The 10,356-nt window shown below is 32.9% G+C and overlaps 1 long non-coding RNA gene across 1 annotated transcript in view; it reads left to right on the plus strand.

Moving 5' to 3' along the window:
* LOC127872714 (uncharacterized) overlaps nucleotides 1-6,789 on the plus strand; it is an 8,458-nt gene extending 1,669 nt beyond the window's left edge. Inside the window, exons 2-4 of the long non-coding RNA XR_008045738.1 lie at nucleotides 2,550-2,616; nucleotides 2,949-3,001; nucleotides 4,505-6,789. This is a non-coding gene — a long non-coding RNA (uncharacterized LOC127872714). The remainder of the gene's footprint in view (nucleotides 1-2,549; nucleotides 2,617-2,948; nucleotides 3,002-4,504) is intronic.
* The last annotated feature ends 3,567 nt before the right edge of the window (nucleotides 6,790-10,356 follow it).

Raw genomic sequence — 10,356 nt, forward strand, 5'->3', positions numbered from 1 at the left:
AGTTTTGGTTCAAAAGTAGAAACCTTTAAAAAGATACTTAAAGTACTCAGCCCCTAATATTTTCAGCTCCCTTTTTCGACAATAAGAACAGTGCAGTGTAACCACAAAAGTAAGGTTCAATACTTGAGCGTCCATAAATAAAAACTTTTTAAGCTACAATGAAGCGCCAAAAGCAAAACTAATTCGAAATCAGGGACACATTACAAATGCAATTCCTAATAGCAATAAGTAAGTTTTCAATCCTTATTGTCTTTCTGAGTTGTATTTAAAACAACGGTAGTGGATCCAGTGTAACTGGAATGTCATTCAGGTAAATTTTGCATAATTTCGCGACCTGTCAAATTGCGTTCCTGTCAACTTCATGCATCATGTCATGTCTAGAAAGCATCTTTCGTCATAAACTAAGTTTATATGCTATTTTTCTATGTTCATCAGTAGTATCGCCTTCATATTACAATATTAATGAAATAATACTTATTCTGAAATTTGATGCATGGAACACTTATTTCCTCTTGCAACAACATTCAATTTTCATTTTAAATTAACAACATATTTTTTAAAAGGTAGGCTAGATTGAACTTTACCAGTACAAAGTTGTTAATCACTATCGACAAAGCGGGGGTTTAGGGGCGGTAGCCCCCGATACTAAAGAAATATATGGGATAAAAAAGGATTATTCGGTGTTGCGTTAGTTGTTGCGCACTTAGCAACGATAAAATTATACGCTTTTCAATTCTTTTATACGTACCGGTAAAGTTCAATCGTCCCAAAAGGTATTTTGAGTTACATAACATTTTCAAAGCATTTTGCATGAGATATAAACAGGTACAAAGTTGTATAGAACAGAAATTTTGCTATTTTTCAAAACTTCATACTTAATTTAATAGCTAAAACCTGTAATTCGAAAGTTAAATTCAAGCTTTTCTTGCTGAATAATATTAAAGATTAATTAATAAAATTGTCATAAATTAGTTGAATATATATTGGCTTTGTTATTGAGCTTCAGACAGCCTTATTACAGCCTCTATCTACCTTAGTTTTTGAATTATCTCCCCTTTTATATAATTTTAAAGTAAATTGTTGTCCGGAGCATAACTCTAAATGTACTGAAGGGATTTACTTGAAACTTGAAATATAAACAGATGGCAAGTAGGAAAAGTCAGTGACTAAGAACCATAACTCTATCTACCTTAGTTTTTGAATAATCTCCCCTTTTATATAACTTTAAAGTAAATTTTGTCCGGAGCATAACTCTAAATGTACTAAAGGGATTTACTTGAAACTTGAAATATAAACATATGGCAACTAGGAGAAGTGCGGTTACCAAGAACCATAACTCTATCTACCTTAGTTTTTTAATTATCTCCCCTTTTATATAATGTTAAAGTAAATTTTTGTCCAGAGCATAACTCTAAATCTACTGAAGGGATTTACTTGAAACTTCAAACTTAAACAGATGGCAAGTAGGAGAAGTGCATTGACTAAGAACCATAACTCTATCTTCCTTAGTGTTTGAATTATATCCCTTTATTTAATTTCATTTAAAGTAAATTTTTGTCCGGAGCATAATGAATTATCTCCCTTTATTTGTTTTTACAAATATTATTCTACTCTCTAAAACAAATGTTGTCATACAAGGAAACACATTTCGGCGGGGATTTGGCACTACTGTGACAAGCTCTTGTTTGTTTTGTTTTGTGAGATTTTCAGTATTTAGTCTTCTGATTTTTCTGATGCTAATAACTAATTCGTATTTTTATAAAGACGAAAATATATTTGTGAATAAAAAATTATTGTTACTAAATATAATCTATTTGCGCGATTATTTAAGTGATTTGATCTTTATTTCGGATTATTTTATCGTTTTATTGACTATACAAAAGTCTTATATACATGTTTTACATTACTGTAACCAGTGTTTTTGTCAGTGCGCATGCGCGGAAAATCCCCAATGTAAACAATAACAATTTAAATTTTAATCGTCTATACGGGAGTTTTGTAACTTAAGTAGATTTATATGAGCATGAATGCTTATGACCTATGGATAACCCATTAAGCTGAAAGATAATTTCCAATGGGGTCCATAAAACACACACTGAAATAGCAAAATGATTCAAAGATACATAACCATATGAACAAACACTAACAACATTATGATAATGTTGGTTATATGGTTATACATAACCATATGAACAAACAACATATCCAATGTAAACTACTGGAGCAGACATTATCTTTCTAAAAAAAACAAGTCTAAAAATAGAGTGTACTGATGGCTTGTTGATATTTTGTCTGCGTGTATTGACTAAAATGTATTTTTTGAAGCAGCGCTTGTTCTTTAGTAGATTATTAAGGTGTAAGAATTGCTGATACATGTGCTTAAAAATAACGCTGCAGCGATACCAGTATATTGATGGCACCATAAGACTATGACCAGATAAAAAAAATATAGTTACGAGTTGGGCAATTAGTTTATTGGCACCGAGTGTCTAAGTCATGAGTTTTGTTTAATGACACAATTTAATAAACTATGCACTATTTATTTAAAGGTGCAGATAAACAAGTGTAATGCTCCCGAAAAATGTTTGGGCCAAACAATATCTAAGAAACAAAAAGGTATGTTCCTAAAAAACTCTTTAGTTTTGTGTATAAGTAGATAAATAAAGTCAATGTTATACAATTTTCAATAACTTTAATTCGTATTGGTAAATTGTAAACATAATTGTCCTCAGTTTGTATTAAAAGTTAAATATCATCAGCTAGTATAGTGTATGAGTATATTTTATGTTGATGCTAATTAAATTGATGGAAATGTCTACTTGATTTTATATAACACTTATCTTGTGTGTAGAAAAATATAGGAAGATTTTTGATCCCCCACTCATCAGCAACAGACAGCCATTTCATTCAAGAGGATTATGCTTCTTATGTTTTTACTTTTCTTTCAGTTGATAAAAATGCAGAAAGATATGGCCAATTCATTGAAGGTGACGACATGCAGGTGTGTACTTATTAGCATAAGTTCTGACTTAGATATGATATGTGAAAATCTTGGTTGATGACTTGTATTTAATATTAAAGGGGCCTTTTCACAGATTTTGGCATGTATTGAAGTTTGTCATTAAATGCTTTATATTGATAAATGTGAAAATTGGATCTAAAAAGCTTCTGTCAAAAAAACTAGAATGAAATTTAAAAAAGAAAACAAGTAACTCTGAACATGGCTTGAACCACTGACCCCTGGTGTAAAAGTCTCATCGCTTAGACCAATAGGCCATTCATTCAATCGTTACACGTTGCAACGCTTTATAATTTTCAAGTTTTTAAATCATCAAAAGATGCATATGATGGATATTTTAGAGCATGCTAAATGTTCAGTATTACTGTTTCCTGTCAAATATCACAACTACCATGAAAATATGCGAATCTGAAACATTTTTATTTTGTCAATTTACCAAAACTTTAAAAGGCCCCTGTAAAGAAATTAGAAACCTGACATATTGCCAGCAGTGCTCCAGCTAGGATTTGAAAAGGGCAGGGGGGCTTTTTTGTCAAAAGGGCACTTTCGACGCGCAGTATTTTGTCAAAAGGGCACTTTCGACGCGCAGTATTTTGTAAAAAGGGCACGTACGAGCACGCGGGTGTTTCTGGAATGCTTACTATTGCATGTTAATTTATATGTTATAAATAATTGTATTATTCCCAATATTATTAAACCATTCAAATATAATGTCTACAATGAGGATTAAAGTAATTACAATGTAAAAAGAGATTTTTTATTTTTTTTGGGGGGGGGGGAAGGGGGGGGGGGCAGGGCGGAGGTTCGGGGGGGGGGGGGGGGGGGGGGGGGGCAGGGCGGAGGTTCGGGAGGGCAGGGCGCGGCGCCCTTCGATTTAGGCCTAGCTGGAGCACTGTGCCATATTTACTACCTTTACAACTAGAAAAGTGTGTTTATCTTATTCTATTAAATTATTTATTTTCTTATAAACATGGGGTCAAGCTCTATAAATGTGTACATATTGCAATAAAATAATTGAGTACTGTTAGCTGATTTTTGTTTACATTGAACATGGCCATACTTCTCTACTACCACCTGTGTATGGGGAAAATGTGTTTCCAACTGGTGTTTTCACTTCATAAATAGATTATTAAGAATTATCTTGGCAAATGCATATGGTATAGGTGTGTTTTAGCTAAAGTTTAACAAACTTTAATAAGTTTCAAATGATTAAAATGTTTCTGATTCATTATCAGGAATAATTTAAAGTATTCTTATAACCTCACTATGTAAATGTTATTTTAAGAAAAATACATTGAAATTGGGTATTCTGATTGGTTTGTTTGGCACATTGACACTGTGTTATAAATTTGCAAAATAATATTTAATAATAAATGTATGTATATAACAATTTATGTACAAAAAGGACACTATTGCGGTACCACAATTAGACCTTTAATTACACATGTTAATGAATATATGAACAAGTACATAATTGTGTTTTAGGTGTGACTGTATGCACGACTGTTACTGCTGCCTGGGTATTATCAATATGTGAGCAAGAAACACGTCTGGATTATAATTTGGACACACATGTACAGCTGTTTTGTGAATATGATAAATTATGTGTGCTATATTTGCATTTTTGATGGTTTTTAGATGTTTAATGTTCAATACATCAGACAAATTCTGAAGTTTTTTTTTTAAATAGAATATTAATTTATAAAACAAAATCCCATGAACTACAACCATATGTTTATAGCTTTACACTTCAAGAACAACTATTTTTGTGTATTATGATTATATATTTGTTAATGAGATACAATTTTGAGTTGAAATATGAATTTTGTTATGCCAGCGTAATATTTGATTTTGGTCTGTAAATAAGAAATTATTGGAAATGCAAGAGATTCGCTTATGAGTTGGAATGTTTTAAATTTTGTCACGCCGGCATAACATTTTAAATTTTTGTCTGTAAAAAGGAAATGTTTGGACATTTATCAGCCATTCACTTTCTGTAGAAATGTTATGAATCTTGTTATGCTTGTATAGCATTTAGGTTTGGGTCTGTGAATATGAAATTATTGGAAATACAAGAGATTAACTTATGAGTTGAAATGTTTGGATTTTTGTTAAGCTGGCATATTATTTTGAATTTGGGTCTGTAAAGAGCAATGATAGGAAACTTGAGAGCAATGCACTTTCTGTGGATATATTACTTATTTTGTTATGCCGGCTTAACATTTGAGATTGGGTCTGTAAATAAGTAATTATTTGAAATGCAAGCAATTTACTTTTAATTTAAAATGTTTGGAATTTTGTTACGCTGGCATAACATTTTATGTTTTAGTCTGTAAATAAGAAATCATTCGAAATGCAAGTGATTCACTTTGAGTTGAAATGTTTGGAATTTTGTCACACTGGCATAACATGATTTACAGTTTTGGTCTGGAAATAAGAAATCATTAGGAATGCAAGCGATTCACCTTTGAGTTAAAATGTAATGAATTTTGTTAAGCTGGCGTAACATTTTTTTTGTTTTCAAAAAATTAGCATGTCGAAATTATCACAAAAAAAACCTGTAAATCACCCCTTTTAATTGGGATTCATGGACATTCCATTTTTAAAATAGACAGATTTTTATGAATTTTGTGAGTTTGTACCGCCAGCGTAACATTTAAAGTGGAATGATTTATTTGGTGATGTTATAATGAACCTTTGTGAGTTTGTACCGCCAGCGTAACATTTTCAAAGAATTATCTGTCTATGTGATTATGAACCTTGGGGAGTTTGTACCGCCGGCGTAACATTTTTATTTTTCTGTCAAAGTCATTATGAATTTTGTGAGTTTGTACCGCCAGCGTAACATTTAAAGTGGAATGATTTATTTGGTGATGTTATAATGAACCTTTGTGAGTTTGTACCGCCAGCGTAACATTTTCAAAGAATTATCTGTCTATGTGATTATGAACCTTGGGGAGTTTGTACCGCCGGCGTAACATTTTTGTTTTATATTTCTGTCAAAGTGATTATGAATTTTGTGAGTTTGTAACGCCAGCGTAACATTTAAAGTGAAATGATTTATTTGGTGATGTTATAATGAACCTTTGTGAGTTTGTACCGCCAGCGTAACATTTTCAAAGAATTATCTGTCTATGTGATTATGAACCTGGAGTTTGTACCGCTGGCGTAACATTTTAGTTTTATTTTTCTGTCAAAGTGATTATGAATTTGTGAGTTTGTACCGCCAGCGTAACATTTTAAGTGGAATGATTCATTTGGTGATGTTATGAACCTTTGGAAGTTTCTACCGCCAGCGTAACTTTTTTTTAAGTGAAATTATTTATTTGGTGATGTTATAATGAAACTTTGGGTGTTTGTACCGCCAGTGTAACATTTAAGTTGAATTATTTGTTAATGTTATACTGAACCTTGGGGAGTTTGGACTGCAAGCAAACGTTTTCAGTTAAATTTTTCTGTTGAAGTGATTATAAAATTGGAGAGTTTGTACCGCCAGCGTAACATTTTAAGTTGAATTTTTGAGTAGAATGAATTATTTTTTGATTTTAGAAAGGCATTTGGAAGGTTGAACCGCCAGTGTAACATTTTTAAGTTCATTTATCATTTATATGATGATATTATAATGAACCTTTGGGAGTTTGTACCGCCAGCGTAACATTTTAGTTTATATTTTCTCTGGAAGTGATTATGAAATTTTGATAGGTTGTACTGCCAGCATAATATTGAATTATGTTTTGATGTGATAATAAACCTTTGGGAGTTTGTACCGCAAGTGTAACATTTCATTTCAATTTTCCTGTCTGAATGTAAGAAGGGTTGTACTGCCAGCGTAACATTTTTTGTACTTTCTTATAAAAACTGAGAAAAATTTGGGTTTATTCTAAAGAAATTTCTTTGAAAATGGCCATTTTAAAAGGGATTCTGTGGAAAATCCCTTTTTAAAATATAATCAATTAAATATTATATTCATCGGTTTTGCTCTGCTTTTGGAAATATAATTAGCGTATTTTATTTAGAGACCATAAAGTGATAATTACACAAACACGTTGCTTACGCATGCACTGAATACATGTTCTTTCAAACAACATCTACATCGTCGACACGCTTCATCATATTTACCACAACACGGTAAGGCGAAATATGGAACAGCAGACTACAACGAACTACAATATCATGTTCGTTCGGTTATTGTCATTCAATCATGGAGTATAATATTAAGTATATGTGTTTGTGGTTGGTCACAAACGAATTTTAATCAGTATTTATTGTATGAATTCAGCTTAATCAATTCAATCGACGTATGTTAAATGTAGACGCTATGCTAGTAATGACATTATTATTTTCAGAATGTTTTGCACTAATTCAAACAAGTGCTGGCCAGGATTCCAATGTCGTCGTTTGTTTTATTTTGTGTTATTTTGCATTTTCTGGCAGTATTATTTGCAGTTATTAAGGAAGAAAGATAAGAAGATATACTATTAGTTTGGACCCGCTTTTATGTTATTAATTCCCTAAAGATAAAAAGCATATATAAGTTACACTCAAATCCTACTTACAGTAAAGGTCGTTAGAACTAAATGACACCCGGCTTTATCTACCTTCATTAAACAGGCCCGTATATTACATTCTTATTTGTTAATAGAAGATTTCCAATTCGATTGTCAACTAGGATGTTTGAAAACTGAAACTACAAAAACAACATTATTTATCGACACATAGAAATAATATCAAAGTATACATTATCTCCATCTCAAACCGCTTATCCGGTCAACTTAACAAATTCATCGATTCAATGACCCCATGTTTTAACATTATGTTTAATTAAACCGAAACTGTGATGTTGTCCATTTTGATAGTACATCAATTCAAAATACGTATCTAGGGCCACACACAATTGACAAGGTGTACGAAGTCTTTGGCTCCCAAATATTGGAAAGACCGAGTCATATTAAGATAAAAATAAAATTGTATTCCATTGACGATATAATTAGATGATAGCGAGAAGCGTAGAATAACAAAACATGGTATCTCCTAGCATAAAAAAGACGTGTTCAAAGAAAACTGGGCATAATGCATGTGCGTAAAGTGTCGTCCCAGATAAGCAATCCGCACAGGTTAATCAGGGACGACACTTTCCGCTTTTATGACATTTTTCGTTTAAATGCAGTATCTTCTTAGCAAAAATCCAATTAATGCTGAAAGTTTCGTCCCTGATTAGCCTGTGCAGTCTGGGACGACACTTAACGCACATGCATTCAGACCAGTTGTCTCAGAACGCGACTCAAATGTAAGCGCTTTCTGTCGTTCGCATTCAAAGCTTCATAAATTGCCGATAGCTTCCACTTAGTCTATCGTTATTCTTTAAATACAAAAAGTAATAAATATTTATCGTAAAACATATAGACTTAACTATTAACGATATACAGAGACGCTTGAGTAAAAATATGACATCGCAATAGGAAAACCGGGCCATTATTGCGTCAAGGGTACATTCGACTTCGGCGATTTGTTGACATGGTCCAACGCTACATATTAGGTTTGCTAAAATATTTTTAAATGAACACCTTGTTCACAGAACAAAGTAGTAATTATGTAAATAAAATAACGCGATAATAATCGGTCAATGCTACTATCAAGTGTCAGTCAATAAGCACGGCCTTGTTCAAAACCGATATGGTTATAGTGTTGTATACTGAATTGTTGTTGTTTAACGTTAGTAGTGAAGTGCGATTCACACAGTTTTATATTATTGCAATATGGCCGTTTGATTAAAACAGAAAACACGTGTAAGCCTTTTTCTTTTCATTTATTTAATATTTGTACCAGCTACAACACAATAATGGTCAATATAACTTAGATAATTTTAGTGACGAAATTCACCATATGATTTCAATGCATCTGACTTACATACACACATCGGTAAGTGGTGCTATTTCCAAACAACTTTTTAAGATTATTTTTGTTAAGAATTTCAACTAGTGCGTAAAATATTTGTATGCTGCTTATGACAATGTGAAATGCATCGGAATTTCTTAATGTAATAACGCTGCGTTTTTGTTGGGAAATTCGGTACTTCTGCATTCATTGACGACGGTTGTGTTTCACGCACCGTGAACTTTTGTCAACGATTTCATACGTATTCAAGGATGTATTCTTATACCTTAAGATATCGACATAAACTGCGAGAAAAACTGTCTTTTATGCACTAAAGATTGTTGAAAATGAATTTAAATCAATTGAGCTATTGGCAAAAATAAAGTTTTTAACGGTGTGTTTACATTCTGTCCAACCCGTGTGTAAAACCCGGGAAACCCCGTTGATTCTGCACCCTGATAATGCAAACATAATTGTTAAACAGAAAACGGCTCCTTCAGATTAAGATTACAATGTATCGCAGCATCTATGATAGGGAGAATACAGATTTGCGATTGCTTGCTGAAAGAAATAATTGCATGCATTTTTTAAATCTTATTTTATGTGAAATTTTATTTATTTATCTTTTTGGGGATAATAATTGTTAGATTTCAAAAACAAAACTTTAAAATTAGCAGCATGGGTTATTGCTTGTTTGCGAATGTAAATGTGTGTGTATTTCCAAGTTAATGCCGTTATGCCGAGGCTACAGCTGCATTATGTGATGACCCGGATTGTGTCCCAGCATTCCGAACTCATTAACGATTTGACTTACGAAGATTGGGACGAAGTTTGAATGTCAGTCGAACTTTCAAGCTATTTGATTTCTCATATAAAAATTGTTTTGAGTTGTGTTCTTGTGTTGGTGAGGGGCGGAGTACATGTAGGAAACCCCACGTGTTCGGTATTGTGACCATCACTCAAACTCACCATCTCTTCAGGAACGGATATTGAACCGGTGTCGCCAAGGTGAGAAGCACGTTTACCAACCACTGCACTAACCGTGCAACTCAATGTAAACAAACAAATATCACTTGCGCCCCTGCGAAGCAAAGTAGGCATGGAACGGGTAACATAAAACACAGCTGCAGATTTATACATCTTGACCACCCCAGGAAACCCGATACCTTGTGAGTCGTGTAATACCATAGGGGACAGTGCTGTGTATTTTGGCACGAACTTGCATGGGGTAAGTAAATTGGAAAAAAATAAAATGTTCAAAGTCCAATTTGAAACAACAGTGTATTATCATTGATAACAAAGGTATTGGCCTACATGTAGAAAAAATCCTGACAAATTTTCTTAAAAAATTAGAGAAATGTGGCTCCCTGAAGTAGAAGATCGGACAAAACGGGCCATGTTCAGGCATTTAGGGGAGAAAAACTGCTTTAATTTGCAAGCCACTACAATAATTAAAGGATTTA

This window comes from Dreissena polymorpha, chromosome 3 (assembly GCF_020536995.1).
Source record: "Dreissena polymorpha isolate Duluth1 chromosome 3, UMN_Dpol_1.0, whole genome shotgun sequence".
Taxonomy (NCBI): domain Eukaryota; kingdom Metazoa; phylum Mollusca; class Bivalvia; order Myida; family Dreissenidae; genus Dreissena; species Dreissena polymorpha.